Source organism: Palaemon carinicauda, chromosome 10 (assembly GCF_036898095.1).
Source record: "Palaemon carinicauda isolate YSFRI2023 chromosome 10, ASM3689809v2, whole genome shotgun sequence".
Lineage (NCBI taxonomy): Eukaryota > Metazoa > Arthropoda > Malacostraca > Decapoda > Palaemonidae > Palaemon > Palaemon carinicauda.
This window is the reverse complement of record NC_090734.1, coordinates 127,871,660-127,895,470: the sequence shown is the minus strand read 5'-3', so window position 1 is coordinate 127,895,470 and position 23,811 is coordinate 127,871,660. Positions and strand designations below refer to the sequence as shown.

The following is a 23,811-nucleotide window of genomic DNA, read 5'->3' as shown; positions in this document are numbered from 1 at the left end:
GATCAGCTATTTAGAAGTCTTTTACCTTATCTCTACTGAAGTTGTACTTCATATTCAGTAAAAGATAAATAAATTAAAGTGGAGGAACGGAGATTAGAATATCCATAGACCTTTCTTGCAGAAAACCGAAGAAAGTCAGTAGATCCATTTATTAACTGCCCTTTAAATCATGATCGATATTCAGTTTCGTACAGGGATAATTATGACTAATATTCATTAGAATTTATGTATAATTTTTATACAGATTTATATTTAGATTCCTTCTGTTATTCAATACAAGAATTCTGAGGGAAGTCAGATAAATAAAATCATTCATTCATTCATTATTCAATGTGGGTCGAGAGTTCGAGTCGTGCTCACGGCTCGATAGATTACATAAGTGAACCTATCTATCCTTGCGATGGAGGACCTTTAGGTATACCTGCTGAGTCATCACCAGCCATTGCCTGGTAATCCCTGGTTCTAATAGTGTGGAGGGCCTGTAAGTATACCTTTTGAGTCATCATCAGCCATTGCCGGTTCTCCCTGGTTCTAAGAGTGTGGAGGACTTGTAGGTATACCTGCTGAGTCATCACCAGCCATTGCCTGGTCCCCCCCTGGTTCTAACAGTGTGGAGGACTTGTAGGTATACCTGCTGAGTCATCACCAGCCATTGCCTGGTTCTTCCTGGTTCTAAGAGTGTGGAGGACTTGTAGGTATACCTGCTGAGTCATCACCAGCCATTGCCTGGTCCCCCCCTGGTTCTAACAGTGTGGAGGACTTGTAGGTATACCTGCTGAGTCATCACCAGCCATTGCCTGGTTCTTCCTGGTTCTAAGAGTGTGGAGGACTTGTAGGTATACCTGCTGAGTCATCACCAGCCATTGCCTGGTCCTTCCTGGTTCTAACAGTGTGGATGACTTGTAGGTATACCTGCTGAGTCATCACCAGCTATTGCCTGGTCCTTCCTTGTTCTAACAGTGTGGAGGACTTGTAGGTATACCTGCTGAGTCATCACCAGCCATTGCCTGGTCCTTCCTGGTTCTAACAGTGTGGAGGACTTGTAGGTATACCTGCTGAGTCATCACCAGCTATTGCCTGGTTCTTCCTAGTTTTAACCGTGTGGAGGACCTGTAGGTATACCTGCTGAGTCATCACCAGCCATTGCCTGGTCCTTCCTGGTTCTAACAGTGTGGAGGACTTGTAGGTATACCTGCTGAGTCATCACCAGCTATTGCCTGGTTCTTCCTAGTTTTAACCGTGTGGAGGACCTGTAGGTATACCTGCTGAGTCATCACCAGCCATTGCCTGGTCCTCCCTGGTTCTAATAGTGTGGAGGGCCTGTAAGTATACCTTTTGAGTCATCACCAGCCATTGCCTGGTTTTCCCTGGTTTTAAGAGCGTGGAGGACTTGTAGGTATACCTGCTGAGTCATCACCAGCCATTGCCTGGTTCTCCCTGGTTTCAAGAGTGTGGAGGACTTGTAGGTATACCTACTGAGTCATGACCAGCCATTACCTGGTCCTTCCTGGTTCTAACAGTGTGGAGGACCTGCACTCCTGCAGGTATACCTGCTGAGTCATAACCAGCGTTGCCTGGTCCTTCCTGGTTCTAACAGTGTGGGGGACCTGCACTCCTGCAGGTATACCTGCTGAGTCATAACCAGCGTTGCCTGGTCCTTCCTGGTTCTAACAGTGTGGGGGACCTGCACTCCTGCAGGTATACCTGCTGAGTCATAACCAGCGTTGCCTGGTCCTTCCTGGTTCTAACAGTGTGGGGGACCTGCACTCCTGCAGGTATACCTGCTGAGTCATAACCAGCGTTGCCTGGTCCTTCCTGGTTCTAACAGTGTGGGGGACCTGCACTCCTGCAGGTATACCTGCTGAGTCATAACCAGCGTTGCCTGGTCCTTCCTGGTTCTAACAGTGTGGGGGACCTAATAGGTATACCTGCTGAGTCATCTCCAGATATTACCTGGTTCTCCCTGGTTCTAACAGTGAGGAGGACCTGTAGGTATACCTGCTGAGTCATCACCAGATATTGTCTAGTCCTCCCTGGTTCTAATAGTGTGGAGGGCCTGTATGTATACCTATTGAGTCATCATCACCCATTGCCAGGTCCTTCCTGGTTTTAACAGTGTGGAGGACTTGTAGGTATACCTGCTGAGTCATCGCCAGCCATTGCCTGGTCCTCCCTGGTTCTAATAGTGTGGAGATCATATGGGTATGTGTTTATCTTTAAGACATTGGACGAGAGCGCTGTTTTATACCCCTTGCCTCTAGTAATGATTCTAGGATTAAATGGGGGAACAACTTGGGTTCCATTGAAGTACCCTATTGCAACCACACATTGTCACAATTCACCAAGATTGGGAAATATTATTTGGATTAAAATGAAAAACCTTACATGATTAGAATATTTATTGTGAAAGTAAATTAAATAAATAATATTTACAAAGTAGATATCAGACATAATCATTATATTGGTCTGGATAATTTTTTTGGTATTTCATGTGTAAACTTGCATATGTATATTATATATTTATATATATATATATATATATATATATATATATATATTTATATATATATATATATATATATATATATATATATATATATATATGCGTGTGTGTTATAACTAAGGATACTCTTCTTGTGGATTTTATTGGATTAAGATGAGAAAAAATATTTTCATACGAATCACTGTAGATATTTGTGCTTATTATACATATAAATTAATGAGCATTTGTGTGTATGGATGAGTTCTCTATAAAACTTTCTACCAATCTAGATCATATTTCCTTTTTAAAAGACTACTTTTAAAAGGGCTAAATCTATCGCTAGTTCTCGATGCAATGCAAAAATATTTTTACAACGCGAGTGTTTTTTTTTTGCAACACATGCACGACTTGAATACTGTACTGGCATAGGAATAAATAACTTGAGGTGCATGTTGCAAGTGGGCCCGCCACTTCACAACGACATAAACATTTTAAATGAACAAACAAAAACATAATGACGGCACAAACAACGATTATCATAAATGCCACAACTACAACAGGTTCATCGTGGAACTTGAGAGATGAAGCTTTGTAGTAATTTATGATTATACTGAATGATGGTAACAGAGAAGCAGTGTTGCCAAGTCAATAAAACGTGAAAAATCAGATTCTCTCTCTCTCTCTCTCTCTCTCTCTCTCTCTCTCTCTCTCTCTCTCTCTCTCTCTCTCTCTCTCTCTCTCTCTCATATAGAGTTGGCAATATTGCATCCCTATAGCAACGGCATTTTAAGAAACTAGACTCTGGATACAAACAGTGGCCGCGATACAAATTGATACAAATCGCAGTTACGTATCCTCAGTCACAGTCCTCTTGTTTATAAACTTGGAAGCTCGTAACAGGCGTAACGCTTGTGACAAGAGCCTCCCTGCCTCCTGTAGTCGATGGCATCTTGGACGCCGTCGGCGATGTATTCGTACTTCTCGAGAGAGTAGTCGTAGAACCTTCAGGAAGAAGAAGAAGAACAGATGTTACGGAAGGGTCACCAGTCATGAATGTTATTATGAGAAGTTGAATGTGGAACGTGGAATTTAGATCTTTCAGAGCATTTTCTATTATATATTTATATACGAATAGGTGTATATATATATATATATATATATATATATATATATATATATATACTGTATATATATATATATATATATATATATATATATATATATATATATATACATATATATATATATATATATATATATATATATACATACATACATACATACATACATACATATATGTATATACCTTTACATATATATATATATATATATATATATATATATATATATATATATATATTACAAATGAAGCAGGGAAAGTAAGAGAAGACAGTGGATTGATGATCTAAGAAATTTTGCGAGTATAAACTTCATAAAAAGACCATAAACAGACATGATTGGAAATATATATCTGAGGCCTTTGTCCTGCAGTGGACTAGCAACGGGTAATGATGATTTATATATATATATATATATATATATATATATATATATATATATATATGTATATATCTTCATATATATATATATATATATATATATATATATACACGTATATATTATTACTAGTGTATACACATTAATCTAGAACATCTCTAAACTAATATCCAACCAATACTTGCTGTTGCAGAACTTACGGTTGTAGGAACTTAGCGCCCTTGATCATCATCCTGGAAGCCGTGAGCAGATCCTGCGCCTTGACGTCATCCAGGCAAGCCAGTCTGTTGAGACAGTCGTATCTCTCGATTCCAGAACTGACCAGGTAGGTCAGCATGAACAGCACGTCGCTCTCGTCCAGCAACATGGCGTCTTCGTCAATGGAACGCCCCACGGCGCCCAATCCGAAACCGCCCAGGATGAAGATGACGAGGAGCTGCGGGAGGTGAGGGTAAGGGCGTGAATCGTTTTTGTAAAGGTGGGTGGTTTTGATTTGGGTTAGCTTTCTGTTTGTTTTGTATGTTTGGTTGTTTATTTTTTCTCAATTCCAGGTTTACGTTTTGATACAGTTTTTGATTATTTTACAATCATGCAAACACATTTACATATACACATAGACTTGCATACACATGTGTATATGTTAATTGATATATATTTACACACACAAAAGATGATTTTAGTAATCTTCTCTTGGGACGGGAAATTTTCTCTCTCTTTTTAACCCAATTTTGAATAAAACAACAAATATGGAAAGGACGTGTGGAGAAAACCGAGAAAGAAAAAAAAATCCTCTTCTTGGTAGAAAAAGAGAGGAAAGGAGATGTTGATATCATCAAGATGTAGGTAGTACTGAGAGAGGAGATTTTCGTTAATTTTTTAAGCAAACATGAATAATTATGCATTGCCTTTATTCGTGCAGATTTAAGTCTTAATTGAAAAAATATTCAGCAGTGGGATCACAGAAAAAAATAAGAATTCCAGAGTAATGGAATGAAATTAGAAGGCTTTCTAAAGGAAACATTTGGATGATTAAAGCATAATTTGCATCATATGAGAACAAAGAGGCACGTTCGAATTTTAAGAGAAAAATGTAAAGGTTAAAAGGTCTCTCATGAATGGCAGAGGCAAGGGGCAGTGGCATTGCCTTAGAAGGGACAATACCCTAGAGACTGACAATGTATCCATATGATCAGAGCCCGAGATCCCTCTCCACCCAAAATAGGACCAGGGAGGACCAGGCAATGGCTGCTAATGACTCAGCAGGTAGACCTATAGGTTCTCCCCCACATCCTTAGTTCACAAGGATGGTGAGGTTGCAGACACAAGAAACAAACGAATTTGAGCGGGGCTCAATCTCCTGTCCAGCAGAACGCTAGGCAGGGACGTTCCCAATAAGCCACCACAAATGAAAACCAGTAAGAAACTTGAGAATTCCAGAGCTAAGAAGTTGGACAGGTGACCTCTTTGTAAAACTTACCTTCAAGATAATGATAATAACTAGATTGTTGAAGTTAAAGTTATAGACGGTAGACTGACGTCCGATTTCAATTAGGCTTTCGTAGAAGACTTCACTCGGAGCTGAGATACCATCATCCAAAGGGTTTGAATAAACTCCGCCCACTAGGCAAGCCACGCCCACTACTCCTAAGAGGATCCGCTGATTCAGCATGGTTTTTTTTTTATATTTCTCTGAAATAGAAATGATTATAATATATTAGAGTTTTATATTGATTCTAATGTATTCAAGCCTTCAAAAAATGAAGGCTAAGTATTTAGATAGATATACACACAGAGATTTAACCCTCTCCAGCCCCTCCCCCTTTCCTAATTAAAACTGGATGGGTGGGTAATTTGTGGGAGAGTTTTGGTTCCGAGTGTACCTCTCGGAACACTCCTTCTCATCAAGGTATGACTATTCCCTCTTCCCCTGAGCGTGACAGGATATATATATATATATATATATATATATATATACAGTATATATATATATATATATATATATATATATATATATATATATATATATATATATATAGGGTGTGTGTGTGTGTGTGTGTGTGTGTGTGTGTGTGTGGGTAGTCAGACACTTGCTCTTTGTTATAAAGGGAGATGTTTTTTTTTTTCTGGACGACAGTATAGAATTATTAAAAGTATTTCTAACAGAGTTCGTACATTGTTCAAGTAAATGTCCAAAATACCATTCTAATTCAAAACTAACAAGTTTTTAATGTAATATTATGTATATCTTCGAATTCTCTTAAATCAAAGAGTGACATTACGAGGGTTTATCATTAGTTTATTGTCATGCACAACGATATCGAGTAAACAGGAAGATAAATAAGGAACATGAAAACTACAGATAAAGAAATAAAAAAAAACAAGTAGAAAAGCCAGCTCAATTGAAGAAGGCCTGAAGAGACGTTGTTCCCCCAGGCCAGCCTTTGAACCAATTACAGTGATATACAGTTTCCGCACACATACACATACTGACCTAGTTTTCTCTCTCTCTCTCTCTCTCTCTCTCTCTCTCTCTCTCTCTCTCTCTCTCTCTCTCTCTCTCTCTCTCTCTCTATGTTTTATGGCTTACCGGGCCAGGCCGTCTTGGGATATTATCATTTGCGGTGAATCCCAGCGTATGTCTGTAACATCGTTTATCTTTTAATACACACGCACTCGCACACTCACACACACGTGTATGTGTGTATATATACACACACACACATATATACAGTATATATATATATAGTATGTATATTATATATATATATATATATATATATATATATATATATATGTATATATATATAGTATGTATATTATATATATATATATATATATATATATATATATATATATATATATATATATATATATATATATATACACAGCATATACTGTAGTGTGTGTTGTGTGCATATTACTCACTCATGCCAGACAAGTTCTTGCAAAAAAAAAAACATTAATTAAAAATCTCCGTCACGACGCCAGAAATAAAATCAGCAGTTCTTAAGGAAGCGAGTTAGAAGGATGACTAGGTTTTTAATTAGCCACTGAGAGAGGGATATGGGCCTAATAGAAGGGTTGATTAGCACTGAGAGAGAGAGAGAGAGAGAGAGAGAGAGAGAGAGAGAGAGAGAGAGAGAGAGAGAGAGAGAGAGAGAGAGAGAGAGAGAGATACATTTTCTTAGACAAACAGAAACTTGAAACGAATAACAGAATGTAGTTCACGCATGCGCAGAAGGATTTTTTTTCGTCGGTCACGCCGTACCAGGAGCGAATCGTCCACGTTCAGGTAATCTCTGTCTGCTGAACTCTGGTTTTAATCATAGTCTAGGTATACCAGTATACCCTTGAGTATACTTTACACCCTTTTGTTATCTGAAATCGAACAAAACCGGAGAAAATACCGCCACAAGTCACGGGTTCATTGTGCTGTTCGACCTAACCTTTGACCTTTCCTCATCAAGACAGGGGAACACAAATCCCTGTTTCCTCCCACTTCCCTGTAGGCATTGGGGTTATAATTCTATTTAAGTTTCTTTTGCGTTTGCTTCTAAAGGACAGTTTGTTGGAATGTAGGTCAATCGATATGTAGAATGGAAGATCTAGATTTATAGGTATGTTTGTTTTCTCTGCAGGTGAATAAGTTATAATGCATAAGAATACCAGGAAAAGTGGCCTTAGTTTAATGTATGTATTGTATGCGTGTATGACGTGCAACATTTAACCTTGTTAATTACATACACAAGTTGTTTATTGACATGTATGCATGTATGTATTGTATATATGTATGTATTTGTGTGCGTCATGCTTTAAAATATCCATTCTTGTAAATATGCAATAAAGTATACTTTGTAATATTAGTATTCGGATTCAATAGTAGCCTTTTTCATGTACAACTTTCCAGGCTTGATATCTTAAACAAGATTTCCGTTGAATGAAGACGCGTTTACTGCAAATATACTAAATAGAAAATCTCAAAGCCAAAATAAGAATATATGATAATTGTTAACGGAATTTATTGGCATCCGTGGCCATTCCTATTATGATGGCAGATAAAATCTAATAACTAATTAATCAGTTGTTGCGTATCAAGGCAAATCGCGTTTCTAAGCAACCGTATATCACGTCTACCTAAACAAAACGAAAAAAAGAACAATCAAAGGTTCCTCTGTGACTATCACGACGATGGCACATATTGTCTTTCATTACCGTGACAGGGCTTGCGTGAAGCGTCTCTACGATATATCCTGTCACTGGGAGTATATGTGGATGTTTTTGACGTTTAATTCGATGATAATAGATGTGGTTTAAAGTAATGTATAGTTTATCAAAGAACGATGGAATTTATTTATTGACATGGCGCAGGAGTTAAAAAAAAAAAAAAGAAGGGTGGAGTTTTTTTTTATTGACATGGGGATGGAAATTAAAAAATAAAGACCAATATCGATGGAAGTAGATCAAATCATTAAGTAGATAAATAGATAAAAGAGTAAGGAATTACCATGAAGTAGATTTTATGAGACCAATGAATGTTCCATTTCAAAAAGCACTATTGAGACAGTACAAAACTCGGCAACTTAACTACTGCTTAATAAAAACCACATATGGGTTATAAACCCTTGTAATTATTGAAATTACTTTCAAGTCTCTAGAAAAGAGGGTAATTACTGACTTCCTGCAGCTATCAATTTGAATACATTCACGATTAAAGTAACATTTATATCACATGCATAAACTTATATAAGTTGTTGACATCTGTTTAAGCTGGTCTTACGCCATTAGGAACGCGTGTTATGCCGAGAACCCCATAAATCTGGAATAAAAAAAATGAGAATGGAAAGCGTGCAGCGGAAGTATCATTTCGCGATCAAGCTCATAGGTCGTGGGAGATTTGCCCTCTGATCCTTTCTGGCAGCGTTCTACACCAACTTCATCCATTTAAGTCTGCCCCCATCTCTCTGTTGTTCTTCCTGCTTCCCGACCAATAGCAATGATCTATGCACTTCCACACGCAGACAAACAAATAATTAAAATTTTTACCCCCAACAAGAGTTATTCCTCCTTCACGACGAGTGGAAGAGCAACGACCGATTCCTTAGGTCGAAAAGAACGCTCCTCCAAAACAAACTCGCGCCATTTATTTCTCCCGCGCGATTCATTTGTTTCCTTCCACCCTGTTATCCACATCAACTTCCTTACTTTTTCGTTTTTCAAATTTCCACTTCCTCTCGGAGTTTCCTTTCCTGTGAACTTTCTTTTAATAACGTTATCTGAACGAGATTATGGCCGTCAATCTTCCAGCTGAAGACTGGGAAGTGGCTTTGTTTTTTTTAATCTTATCCTACTTTTTATGGAGAAAGTTTTTAATGTCATAATGATTTTATTAGGATTTTATCTTTACCAGGCCCTTTTACCTAGTTACCTTGTCCAATCCAATAGCAATTATTATTATTATTATTATTATTATTATTATTATTATTATTATTATTATTATTATTATTATTATTATTACCCAAAAATTATAACACAAATATATATAAAAAAAAAAACGTCTATAAGGCCATCGGTAGGCAATACAGATTTCAATTTAAATTCCCTTATACAAAATTCACGAAAAAATAAAACAAATAAATAAAGATCAATTGATAAACAATTAGAATTTGCATTCGCTAACATTTATGCAAATAAGAGTAGCTAAGGTAGTGGGGGATGTTTAAAGTTTTAAAGGTTGCCCATGAATGGTAGAAGTAAGGAAAAGAGCAATGTTCTAGAGAATGACCATATATACATACGATAAGAGCCCAAGGCCCTTCTCCGTCAGGCTAGGACCAGGGAGGGCCATGTAATGGCAGCTGATGACTCAGCAGGTAGACCTATAAGTTCAACCAAACCCTCCATCCCTAGCTCACATGGATGGGGAGGTTGCAGCCACAACTAGAAACTGTTGACCTTGAGCGAGTCCCAAATTCCCGTCCAACAGAGGGCGAGGCAGGGAAGTTTCAAGTAGGTTACCACAACCTTGATAGATGTCAAGAAGATAATTCCATCATTTGAAGAAAATTATAAGATCTTGGTTATGGATGATGTGGCAACGTGGCATCTCAACTGAATTTAAACGCCGTTGCTTTACAAGTGAGTTCCACGCACTAACTCATAGAGGGAGGTAGTGATATTGGGAACTTCCCGTTGAATTGGATCTTGGGAAAGATGGATAGACAGGATAGGTTCCGGCGGTGGTCTAAATTATAATCACCATTATTGTGAAACTGATGGATTATGGAATATCAATGTTTGAAAGATTGGAAAATGATAAAATAAGGAGAATGGCAGGAGTAGTAAAGATCACATAGGTGATAGAGTGTCACAACTAAGATGGTGTGGGTCATTTTTGAGGATGGATGGTTGTGGGGGGGCGGGTGGGAGAGTGAAGAGGGCTTGGGAGAAACCTGTTAGGGGGAGAAGATCGAAAGAGAGGCTGAGAATTGGATAGCTATATAAGGTGAAGGATGATATGGAGAGAAGAGGTTTGGTGGAAGGGGAATGACTTTGAAAGAAGGCATTGGAGAGGGCCCATCAGGCAGCCGACCTCTTTAGCTATGGTAAGCAGCTCTTCTAGGAGAAGGACACTCCAAAATCAAACCAATCTTGGGTAGTGTCATAGCCTCTGTACCATGGTCTTCCACTGTCTTTTGTTAGAGTTCTCTTGCTTGAGGGTACATTCGGGCACACTAGTCTATCTTATTTCTCTTCCTCTTGTTTTGTTAAAGTTTTTATAGTATATATAGGAAATATTTATTTCAATGTTGTTACTGTTCTTAAGATATTTTATTTTTCCTTGTTTCCTTTCCTCACTGGGCTATTTTCCCAGGTTGGAGCCCCTGGGCTTATAGCATCCTGCTTTTCCAACTAGGGTTGTAGCTTAGCAAGTAATAATAATAATGATAATAGTAATAATGATAATAATAATAATAATAATAATAATGTAAGGATGCCGAAGGGAAAGAAGATTATTGTGAAAGATGGAAACCATCTTGCCTATCAGAGAAAGTAGATTCTGACGACCAAATACTGGAATAATATCTAAATGACTGTAGCGGTGATGGACTAAAGCATATGACGTCAAAAGCATCATCTTTGTGGATATAAGGACGAACAGAACACAATTATTATTATTATTATTATTAGCTAAGTTATAAACCTAGTTGGGAAAGCAGGATGCTATAAGCCCAAGAGCTGTAACAGGGAAAATAGCTCAGTGAGGAAATGAACTAAGGAAACAGATAGAATAAAAATAAAATTACAATACCATTTATGCAAAAAGAATTACGGATCAGGAAAAAACAACACACGATTCAATAATCAATAAAATCGATTTGTAAGTTCACCCTCATACTTCATTAATTACGTTATTTTGTCTATTCTATGGAGGCTGATAGCAAATACATTTCAGATTTGGAGAGCATTAAATGTGGTATCATCCGCCTAATGTATTATTTATCTTTCAAGGCCCAAAAAATTAAAAAAAAAAAACACTACGAAACTAAGCCTCAGAGAGATTAGTGTCATCAGTGCACCTTACGTAGTGCACTGTATACGTTACTTAAGGGTCTTTGCAGCAAACACTTTTTTGCCTATTGTTATACCTTTATTTCTGTTTCCTTTTTTCCTATTTTTCATACTAGTGTACACGACCCGGCAAAAATAACTGCTAAATATTTAGATATATGTGCACATACACACGCACCCTTTGTCACCAGGGTATGCCTGTTCCCTCTTCCCCTTACCCGAGGGATGAAAGAGACCGAGTAGGTATACGTCTGGCAATGCTGCTGAGCGTGACCGGTAAGATATATATATATATATATATATATATATATATATATATATATATATATAAATATATATATACATATATATATATAATATTCATTAGCCGTTTCTTGTCCACTGCAGGACAAAGGCCTCAGACATGTCTTTCGACCCACGTCTGTTTATGGTCTCCCTATGCCAGTCTATACTGTACCGGCAAATTTTCATAGTTCGTTAATCTATCGTCTTCTTTTCATCCCCCTACTTCTTTTGCAATCTCTAGGAATTCATTCTGCTGTTTTTAAATGTCCATCTAATATAGGTCATTCTCTCTCTCTCTCTCTCTCTCTCTCTCTCTCTCTCTCTCTCTCTCTCTCTCTCTCTCTCTCTATATATATATATATATATATATATATATATATATGTGTGTGTGTGTGTGTGTATTTATATATACATTGTTAGGTAGTAGGTTGACTAGGGCACCAGCCACCCGTTGAGATACTACCGCTAGAGAGTTATTAGCTCCTTTGACTGGTCAGATAGTACTACATTGAATATCTCTCCGGTTACGGCTCATTTTTCCTTTATCAACATTGGAGCCTCTCTGGTTACGGTTTTTTCCCTTTGCCTACACATACACCGAATAGTCTGGTCTATTATTTACAGATTCTCCTCTGTCCTCATACACCAGGCAATACTGAGATTACCAAACAATTCTTCTTCATCCAAGGAGTTTACTATTGCACTGTAATTGTACAGTGGCTACTTTCCTCTTGGTAAGTCTAGAAGAGATACTTTAGCTATGGTAAGGAGCTTTTCTTGGAGAAGAACACTCCAAAATCAAACCATTGTTGTCTAGTCTTGGGTAGTGCCGTAGCCTCTGTAGTCTGTAGTGTCTGTACCATAGTCTTCCACTGTCTTGGGGTAGAGTTCTCTTGCTTGAGGGTGCAATAATGATAAATATCCAGACACTTGCTCTATTATATAGGGGAGATTGCATCAGTGTTTTTCCCCGAATTGCACCCGGTGCCGAAGGATTTCCCCGACTCCAGCGCCGAACCATACGACCCAAATTATAAAACCCAACTCCAACTGTGATTTTCGTCAGGGCTCGCTGGAATTGTCGTCAATAGTAGCTCTTTATTGCTAGGCTTCAAAATTGGTGGGTGATAATGAGCTATGTATTTCTCAACACTCACGTTTCAAAGAAAGTTTAGGCAACATTCACGTTTTAAGGAAAGTTTAGTTTACACTCATGTTTCGAAGTAAGTTTAGGAAACACTCATGTTTCGAAGAATGTTTAGGCAACAGTCATGTTTTGAAGAAAGTTTAGGCAACACTCACGTTTCCAAGAAATTTTAGGCAACATTCATGTTTCGAAGAAAGTTTAGGCAACAATCACTTCCCGAAGAAAGTTTAGGCGAGACATATGATTAACCACGCAAAAGATAGCATTCAACCAGATTTGGTAAAGTCCGGACTCATGTCTTAGATCATTTTGAGCACTGATAGTTAAATATACAAAAAAAAAAAAAAAAAAAAAAGCACCGCAAGTTGGTAATTGATCTTTCAGGCATATTTACAATCTTCAAGATTCAAGTATACAGATTAGGTTCAACGATCAAATTTTCATCAGCCACAGAAAGTACTGTAAACCTGGAGATTATTCTAAAAAACTATAAATATTGCAATTAACACATTTCCAGTACAGTACTTGGAGATTTAAAGGCCGCTCATGAATGGCAGAAGCGAGCAGAGACTGACCGTATACATATGATTAGCTCCCAAGCCCCCTCTCCACAAAAGCTAGGACCAAGGAGGGCTTGGCATGGTTGCTGATGACTCGGTACATAAGCCTATAGGCTCCCCAAACCCCCTATCTGTAGCTCACAAGGATGGTGAGATTGTAGCGACCAAAGAAACTAACCAGTTTGAGCGGGGCTCAAACCCCACAGTCTGGCGTTCACCAGTCAGGGTCGTTACCACATCGGCCACCACAGCCAAAAACTATAAGACTTCCGAGTTTTAGGAAGGAGCATTAGACATACATTCGGGGAGTCTACGTATTAGCTATTCAGAGTAACTAAGATCTAGTCGGTGTCTCTTGAAAGAAAATAGGATTTAGATGGAAATGACAATGACGTCATTAGTGATTGGAAAATGTAAGATTCCTTATTCCTAAGAATAAAAAAAAAAACTAGCTCCATTGCTTTATTTAAAATGGCATATTGGAAGCTGTAACTTGAAAGAATGGGATATATAATTTGAATATTGTTACAAATAGATTCAGACCACAAGACAACAGAAACTTACGACGATTGAAGAACAATATATCGAGTTGCACAGAACGTCAATTCGACCCACGCCTCTCTCTCTCTCTCTCTCTCTCTCTCTCTCTCTCTCTCTCTCTCTCTCTCTCTCTCTCTCTCTCTCTCTCTCTCTTGATGGGTAATAATGATATTAAACGTACGTGGCTAGCTGAGGAATTTTACTTAAATTGGACCCAAATTTAATTTTAATTTATTTTAAATGCCCTAGATTCTTGTAATCAATTCGATGTTATTATTATAATTAAATCACATGTTTTTACACTTTTTTTCTAATTATTATTATTATTATTATTATTATTATTATTATTATTTTTAATTTCTAGTTACGAAAAACGTTTTAATTTTAGATGATTATTTATCAGCCAAAATGCATTCTTTGAAACAAGAGATATTACCGAATTTCACAAATAAAAAGTTAAGGAAAATAAATAATGAGGATGATAATAATAGCGATAATGATGATAATGATAAGCGAAAAAAAAAATAAAAACATCGCCAAAATGATCATTATTTTATTTTAGGTAAAGTCATGGTAGAAAGCCAGATTTCCCTCATTAATATGGCCTATTAAGTTTCTCTATAAATGAAAATTACTAAAATTAATTAAAAAAAGGATTATGATTTTTTTGCCAATTATCTTTTTTTCATTCCAGGAGTTGATTACATTAATTAAAGACAAAGGAACTATATATATATATATATATATATATATATATATATATATATATATATATATATATATATATTAGTGTACGCTACCCGTCAAAAATGACGGCTAAAAATTTTGCTAGATATGCACACACGCATCCCCCTCTCACCATGGTATGACTATTCCCTCTTCCCCCCTACCCTAGAGATGAAAAGAGCTGAGCATGCATGAGCGGAAAGAAATATGTGTATATATATGTATATGTATACATATATTTGTATATATATATATATATATATATATATATATATATGTGTGTGTGTGTGTGTGTGTGTGTGTTTGTGTATGTGTGTGTGTATCTGTGTTTGTATTGAAAGATTAGTAGATAGATATATAGGTATAGCAAGAAGAAAATTAATGAATAATTTTTAGCACTTATGAATAAATATACTCTATACATTCAAAGAACGCTTCTCGCCACGAGCAAATTAGCATTTACTAGAATTCCACAATTCCACAAAAGCTTAATAATATTAATTAATGTCTTGAAACTGGAAATTGAAAGCCCTATGGGAGAGAACTACCTAGAGAACTACTTCCCCCAACCATTGTCATAATAATAGACGTGGAGGGAGGGCCCTGTGGTTAGAGGCTTTTTAAGGGGGAGGGAGGGAGGGGGGATGAGGGTGTTGGTTTGGAGGAAGGAAGAGGTCACGAGATAATGGCATACGAAGTTCGAACTTGGCCGGAGGGGCTGAGTTTGTCCCCACTTTGGTTCATCAATAGATATATTTGTTTTATTCGTTATATATTGGTTATATCTTAAAAAAATAATTAATTTTTTTTTTGTAATATTGGTTATGTCTTGAAAAATAATATTTAGGAAGTTTATATATTGGTTACATTTTGAAAAAAACATGAGGAAGTTTTTTATATATTGGATTCCTCTTGAAAAAAGGAAATTGTTTATATATTGGTTATATCTTGAAATAAAGGATTAGGAAGTTGTTTATATATTGGTTATATCTTGAAAAAATAAATAGGAAATTGGTTATATATTGGTTATATTCTGAAAAAAATAATTTGGAAGTTGTTTTCATATCGGTTACATTTTGAAAAAAAGAACTAGGAAGTTGTTTATATATATTGGATGTATCTTGTAAAAAAGATAATTGGGAAATTGTTTATATACTGATTATATTTTGAAAAAAATAATTAGGAAGTTTATAATTGACTATATTTTGAAAAAAAAATAATTAGGAAATTGTTTATATATTGGTTATATCTTGAAAATAATAATTAGGAAGTTTTTTTATATATATTAGATTTATCTTGATAAAAATAGGAAATTGTTTATTTATTGGTTATATCTTTAAAAAATGATGAAGAAGTTGTTTATATATTGGTTATATCTTAACAAAATAAATAGAAAATTTGTTTATATATTGGTTATATCTTTAAAAAATCAATATTGAATTGTTTATATATTGGTTATATCTTGAAAAAAAATGAAATCTTTATATATTGGTTATATCTTGAAAAAAAATGAAATCTTTATATATTGGTTATATCTTGAAAAAAATAGATAGTAAAATCTTTATATATTGGTTATATCTTGAAAAAATTGGAAATTGTTTATATATTGGTTATATCTTAAAAAAAAAAGGATATGGTTTTGGTTATATTTCGAGAGTGGGGAATTTTTTTATATATTGGTTATATCTTAAAAGATAGATAGGAAATTGTTTGTATATTGGTAATATCTTAAATGAAATTGGGATTTATTTATATATTGGTAATATCTTGAAAAAAAAAGGAAATTGTTTATATATATGTATATATATATATATATATATATATATATATATATATGTATATATATATATATATATATATATATATATATATATATATATATGGTAATATCTTGAAAGAAATTGGGATTTTTTTAATTGGTTATATATTGGTAATGATTAGGAAATTGTGTATACATATAGGTAATTTCTAGGAAAAAAAATCAGAAATTATTTATATATTGGTTATATCTTGAAAAACAAGGAAATTGTTGATAGTATTGAGAGAATTTACAGTCCTTTAGAATATCGGTTTATCTACTGAAATAATTCTTACCAAAAACGTATAGTTTATTATTATTTATGAATTATTTGTGACTAAGAAATTAGGTTTCCGCTAATAAACGTTTATTTTAAATAATTTTTTTCACGATTGTGTGATTTGAAACAAGGTCCGGTTTCCGGATCATGCTTGTGATATTATTTGATATGATCTCTCTCTCTCTCTCTCTCTCTCTCTCTCTCTCTCTCTCTCTCTCTCTCTCTCTCTCTCTCTCTCTACTAAAACAAAACTTTGCACGCTCCTTAGAAAGATGTATCTAGGAAAACAGACCAAGAGCCAGATAGACAGACACACAGACAACAGCGAGGTAATAAACAGACAAATGTAGGAAATGTTTAACAGACCAAAAGAAACAACTACACATACATTAAAAAAAAAAAGTTTCACAAAGACCAAATCACGCAACTTTCATTCTGTGCAAATGACAGAAATGTGCCAGCCAAGACAAACAATCAATGAAAGGAAGGAATAAAAAAAAAATTGTGATAATGTGACATATTCGATCATATGCCTTCTGTTTTTCCTCTTCCATCTTTCAAGGCCACGGTCTCGCTACGCCCATTCATAACTGTATTTCACATTATTTTCCCCAAAAAGCACAAAAACTCGCCAATAAGGCAGAAAAATCGTTGAATCAAGTATTTTATCTGAATGAAATACATCACAGTAATGGTTTCATTCATAAAATTGTATATTCACACGATATCTTTCAAGTAAACCTTGATACATATTATCGTCTTGCATATTTTTAATAATTTCATCACTCACTAATATCTGCTTCTCACAAATTGTATCAAGAACTCGAAGATATTGCTTTCATTAAAATCCAATTTCACGGTTTTACGGGGAGCTCACTACTTACTTGAGCGTAGAAATCACCGGGAAGCCTCTGCTGACAATATCCCAAAGCTACGGACAGCGACTCAATGATGCACTCACGCCCCTCCCGCTACGCTTTATACCACGAATGACGTCACGCCCACTCCGTGAGTCTTAGAATTAGAAGAGCTTAGACGTTTTCTTTTTTCTCTCTCTCTCATTTAGGTCTATTTGATTTGAGTCGATATAATTGCAGTAAACAACGTCATGCGTAAACATTTCTTGCTTGCATGTTAAAAAACAAAGGGATTTTACTTCATCATATTACAATATCAGGGCGTTTTAGGAAGGATTATTGTATGACTTGTATACAGGAGATCATTCGTATCTTTAAGGAATAACCTTTAGGAAAGAATGAATTACTGTTAAACATAACGGAATGGATAGTGACTTAGGACCAAGGAATGTGTCCATGCAGTGACAAGGGTAATTCCCTTCCTAAAGTAAGGAAAATAATGAGAAATTATTATCGATCCTCGTGTTTCCTTTCTTCAGAAGTCTATCTTTTTATGCTTTCCTTCCCTGGTGCTTTTGAGTTCCCTTTTTAGCCGTAGCTTTCAGATCCTGGAGAGAGTCCATCTCAGGCCTAAGATGAGGGACTTTGGGTTTCAAAATCACCACCGCGACTAATTTTCGTACACCTGAGAGATGAATATAATCGCACAGAGATGCAGTTGATAACTGTATGATAAATAATAACACATACAACAACAACAACAACAACAACAACAACAACAACAACAACGAATGCAACTGTTTCTATTCCACTGCAGGACAAAAGCCTCAGACATGTCTTTACTCATGTCTGGTGTTTTGCTAGTTTTCATCACCACGCTGGATTTGTGTGGTGGAAACTTTGTATCCCCGCTCAGAAAGGGCTATATATATATATATATATATATATATATATACATATATATATACACACATTATATATATATATATATATATATATATATATATATATATATATAGTATATATATATATATAGTGTGTGTGTATGTGTGTTTTGAGAGAGAGAGAGAGAGAGAGAGAGAGAGAGAGAGAGAGAGAGAGAGAGAGAGAGAGAGAGAGCAATAAACACTGACGTAATTTCCCTTTCTAACAGTCCATATTATGGATAAAATAGCTCACTATATCAAAATTCACAACCAACATAATTTTCTTACAATAAATAATTTTTTTTGGTTGCACCTTTACATCATTTATATTTGCCTATGAACTTCTTGCTCATATGTAACTGGTAATTTTTTATTTATAATTTGTGAATTCATTGCTTAGAAATTGAAAAATGAAGCAGTGTGTTAGGGATAATAGCTAAAGATTTAATGTCGAGTCATAAAATCCCTAAAATAATTTTCTGTTGTGTTATAAAAATGTGTTATAACTGTGCTTTTACTACCGCCTGATTTTGACCAAAATCCTTTTTGCCTATTTTATTTATATTTACTTATCTATTGTAAGTAATTTTGTCTGTTTTCCATTAATGATTCTCGGTGTCTAATCTGTGTCCAATATTTTTCATGAATTTAGTTTCTTCTCCCCTTTTATCCATTAACGTGAACGTCTCATGTCCAAATTATTTTTTACTACAAAGATGTAGTTTCGTTTTTCATTCCATATCCTTTTCGATATTTTCGTATGGAGTGGAAAAGAATATCCCTTGGGATTTTGGTTTCAGTATATTTGTAGTTTGATTCTTATCGTCAAACCCTTCTTTGGATCAGTAAATAGTAATATTCTGATATTTCCTCTTAAGATTGGTACAAGTAAATTCACGGAGTCCAAACCTTGCTAGTCTCTCTCTCTCTCTCTCTCTCTCTCTCTCTCTCTCTCTCTCTCTCTCTCTCTAGTAAACTCACGTTCAGTTAAGCATCCAAACCTCGGACATGTTCTCTCTACCCCCCTCTCTTTTAGGAAACATATTTTAATGATGACTCTCTCTCTCTCTCTCTCTCTCTCTCTCTCTCTCTCTCTCTCTCTCTCTCTCTCTCTCTCTCTCTCTAGTAAACTCACGTTCAGTTAAGCATCCAAACCTCGGACATGTTCTCTCTACCCCCTCTCTTTTAGGAAACATAATTTAATGATCACTCTCGGACAACATGTCCTCCCCTCTCTTTTAGGAATCATATTTTAATGATGACTCTCTCTCTCTCTCACACTGAGGGACCTGGGGGAACCCAAACAAAAAATAAGGCAAGGTAAGGCTCTCTCTCAGGCCTAAAGGTAGACGCTTTCCTCCAATTTCACCTAATTTCCTCATTCGGAATCAACCCAAACAGTCGCCACAAAGATGATGTCGGAGATGGCATCCTCCCTCAGCTGGGGACCCCCTTCCCAATTAAGGTTAAAACCCCCCACCACAACCCAACCCCCAAGGACTCATTTACTTACTTACCTGGGGAAATAGTATCGTTTGTGTGTGAAGTTGATTTCCCTGCCTGAAGATATTGATGCTGGGTTGGCCGTGGCTATTATTTTCATTATTCTGCATTATCCGTAATGTCTGTTGGCAAGTATGTTGCAAAGGAACTCTCTCTCTCTCTCTCTCTCTCTCTCTCTCTCTCTCTCTCTCTCTCTCTCTCTCTCTCTATATATATATATATATATATATATATATATATATATATATATATATATATATATACATATATATATATATATATATATATATATATATATATATATATATATATATATATAATATATAGTATATATATATAATATATATGCATATATATATTTATATGTGTATATATATATATTTTTACATATTATTATTATTATTATTATTATTATTATTATTATTATTATTATTACTACTAACTAAGCGACAACCTTAGTTGGAAAATTCGCATGCTATAAACCCAAGGACTCCAATAGGGTAAAATAGCTCAGTGAAGAAAGGAACTAAGGAAATGAATAAAGTATTTGAGAACTAACGAATAATGAATGTAAAATATCTTAAGATCAGCAGCAACGTTAGAATAGGTCTGTCATATATAAACTATGAGGAAAGACTTATGTCAGCTTGTTTAACATAAAAACATTTGCTGCAATGGTGAACTTAAGATGAGAGTCAGCAGCTGAAAACCAGACAGGCGAACAATACTCGAAACAAGATAGAATGAAAGAATTAAAAAAACTTCTTCAGAATAGATTGATCATCAAAAATCTAGAAAAAAAATCTTAATAAACCAATTTTTTTTTTATAATTGAAGAAAAAACATTGAATGTGCTTGTCAAAAGTAAATTTCCAATCAAGAATGACACCTAAAATTTTAAAAGAGTCGTATGTAGTGAAAAAAAATATCAATGCAGAGATTTGGATGTTGAGGTGCCACTGTCTTGGACCTACTTACAATCATACTTTGAGTTTTGTTAGTATCCAACTTCCTGATCCTTTATTTGCACCATGTACTAATTTTAGCTCAATCTCTATAAAGGGATTCAGCAAGCCCAGATGTACATTCCGGAGGTGGAATTGGGGCAAAGAGAGTAGCATCATCTGCTTATGTAACGAGCTTGTTTTATAGGGCTAACGACATATCATGTGTATATAGTACGATAAGTAACGGGCCAAGAATAGTACCTTGAGGAACACCAGATATCACATTCATATACTCACTATGGTACCCATCAACAACTACTCTTTACAATCTTCTGCTCAATAATTCAATAATGCTGTTAGGAAAAGACCCAACTATTTGGGATATTAGCCCCACCTACAAACGCCCAGACATGTTGTCTTGCAAATACATGTAATGTTTTGTGCTAGAAATGTTTGTGTATATATGTACCATATACATTGTGAAATTCTCTATCAATAAATCGGTCCTTTTGATGATATTGTGAGACAAAACAGAATTTGCATTGTTTCTTGTGGTTTACCGCAACTGAGCATCACCTGTTCTTGTGAGATTTACTCGTGTATACAACGGATTTTGAGCGAAGCGAAAAATCTATTTTTGGGTGAGATAGCCATGTCGTCCTGATGGAAGTTCCTATAGGGTAGCTTCCTAGGGTATATTACAACTACGGCGATATTCCCAGAGAATTTACCTTAAGGTACCAGAATTCTAACTCCTGGAGCGAGTATCCCTCGTGAAAGGGATATCGCGACATATCAGAGGACGTATTCTAGACACGTCACATGGCAATCTACGACCTGAACAGAGATTCGTCTCGTAGGAGGGAGATTGACGAGATACGAATTCGGGAAAGAAAAAGGGGAGCCGCTCCCAAGGCTTCCCTATCCCCCGATTCGTATGCGTGCCTGGCGCCAATCCTGGCGCCATCTGTATTCCTTGTAGCGTACACGAGGTGCTACAGATACTGTATGTAGTGAGGGGTCCTACAGCCCTTTCTTAGAAAGGCAAGGGCGGGTCCATCAGGACGACATGGCTATCTCACCCAAAAATAGATTTTTCGCTTCGCTCAAAATCCGTTTTTTGGGCTCAAGCCATGTCGTCCTGATGGAAGTGTACCAGAGCATTACTGTATCTGTGGATTCTCAGAACGTGCCGTACTCCCCGGAGGTAATTTTTTCCCGGTCGACTAGACCTAGAGACCTAAGATGTTACTGTTATACATCTTTTCAACTAACTATAAACTATGTTAGAGCTTCCTGCCCCCTACAGGGAAGAGTCCTACTAGACTCTGGAAAAGTCTCGAAGAGTACATATATCTATGTACGAATACCAGGCAAGCTAATATAGTGGTCTCGCCCTATATTAAGTAAAGCATAGTTTGTAAAGGACCACTGCGTCAATATGAAATATCGACCAGTTTTCCGCACAATACTTGTATTGGACAAAGGTTTTATATCCGCATAGGAGGAAAACCAATGCAACATAGCTTGCATAAAGGAACAATTCTATTAGAATTATCCCAGATAAGGTACATAGAATGAATGCTCAATTATACCAGTAAATTGACACAGGTGAAGGAGACGCAAGGTTCTCAAGAACCAGATTATTGACAGGCAATAAATAGACAGGTTAACCACAATTATATATATATATATATATATATATATATATATATATATATATAGAAGAGGATAACCCAAAACTTTAAGCATAAGTATGATAGTAAACAGGGCTTGTTTGTCTGAAAGAAAAACATTAGATGCCACTTTTAAGATACCGAGGTATCAAAGTCATAAAAGCCTGTATTACAAATCAATGACATTAGCGTTAGAAACGCTCGGCACACATGTCTGCACTTATGCTAGGTTCACCTTCGGAAATGGAACAGTCTGGATGGGCAACACAGTGCCCTCACTTAGTTTGTAGTACAGTATGTAACTACACACTCACCCTGGAATTAATCGTCCCAATTAAGACCACTGTTCCTCGCAGAGTTAAACAGTAGGGTTAACACCGCGACCCACTGCTACCACAGATCTCTTTTAGTTCCTCTACTTGCTTCGCATAGTGGCGAAAGAACACTCTGGAAGACTTCCAGCCAGTGTATGAACGGAGATGTTCAAAATCCGTGCAATTAAAGAAATTTAAGAATGAGGCAACTTTCCTCGGATCGTGACCTGCGGGTGTATTGTCAGGATCCGCTCTGCGAATAAAATATGTGATTTTTGCTCTGAGTTGATTCAGAGATAAATTTGAGCCTGATGTTTCTCCCCTGAATAGTTGACCACCCTTGAAGTCTGAAGTTCTATGAAGATAGACCTTTAGGCATTCTACTGGACATAGAGATGCATCTTCTTTCAGAGGGCAGATTCTCCAGGGACCCCACCTGTTGGTGGGTAACTCATTCTTGGCGAGAAACGTAGGATCCGGAAACAGGTTCAGTTCTTCCCCATCCAGGAACTGAACACGACCTGCCTCTCTCGAGAGGCTACAATTTCACTAACCCTGGCCCCGGACGCGAGTGCAAATTAGGAAAATAACTTTTTGTGTCAAATCCTTTAACGCACATTCTTCATTGCTCAACAGAGAAGCGAAATGAAGAACTTGTCTAAAGACCATGAAATGGGCTTTGGAGGTGCTGAAGGTCTGAGCCT

The 23,811-nt window shown here is 36.2% G+C and overlaps 1 protein-coding gene across 1 annotated transcript in view; it reads left to right on the top strand.

The window, feature by feature from the left end:
* Positions 1 to 4,441: 4,441 nt before the first annotated feature.
* LOC137648736 (protein abrupt-like) overlaps positions 4,442 to 23,811 on the top strand; it is a 322,135-nt gene continuing 302,765 nt past the window's right edge. Inside the window, exon 1 of the mRNA XM_068381806.1 lies at positions 4,442 to 4,457. The gene's annotated coding sequence lies outside the window, so the exon portion shown is untranslated. The remainder of the gene's footprint in view (positions 4,458 to 23,811) is intronic.